We start from the raw sequence: 607 nt of genomic DNA, 5'->3' as shown, positions 1-607 counted from the left end.
GCTTGGAGCGGCCTGGGACAGTGGAAGTGTCCCTGCCCATGGCAGAGGGTGGGACTGGATAAGCTTTAATTTCCCTTCTAACCCAAACCACTCTGTGATTCTAGGAATATTTACTTCCTCAAAGCCAAAGCAACAAATCCCATGTCCATGAACAGCAATATATTCCACTCCCCAGAAGGAACATCAGAGGAACACGATCATCCCAACTCTTCCCATTCCTGAGTCACGGGACCGTGTCAAAATGAAAGCGAGGAAGAAGAGAAAGAATTTTTTCACTCTGATTCCTCAAAAGACTCAGCTCTATCAACAAACAACTTCTGTTTGGCTCAGCCCTGAGATCCAAGGTCAGGAAAGCAGTCTTTCCTGTGCTCACATCCCAGGCAGGCAGCAGAGGTGAGGCTGGGCTCCAGACCCTGACTGTCACACCACGGCACAGGGCCGTGCCAGGCCAGCTCCCTGCATCAGTGACCCCAATTTCCAGAGGTTAATCCCAGAGAGGAGAAACCCAGCGAGCACACACCAAGTCCTCAGTGACCTTAACAGCAATCCTCTGCTTTGAGCCACGAAATCCACAGCTGTGCCACGGGAACTCACTTCAAAGCTGAAC

Source organism: Geospiza fortis, unplaced genomic scaffold (assembly GCF_000277835.1).
Source record: "Geospiza fortis unplaced genomic scaffold, GeoFor_1.0 scaffold171, whole genome shotgun sequence".
Classification (NCBI taxonomy): domain Eukaryota; kingdom Metazoa; phylum Chordata; class Aves; order Passeriformes; family Thraupidae; genus Geospiza; species Geospiza fortis.
This window is presented reverse-complemented; position numbering follows the sequence as displayed.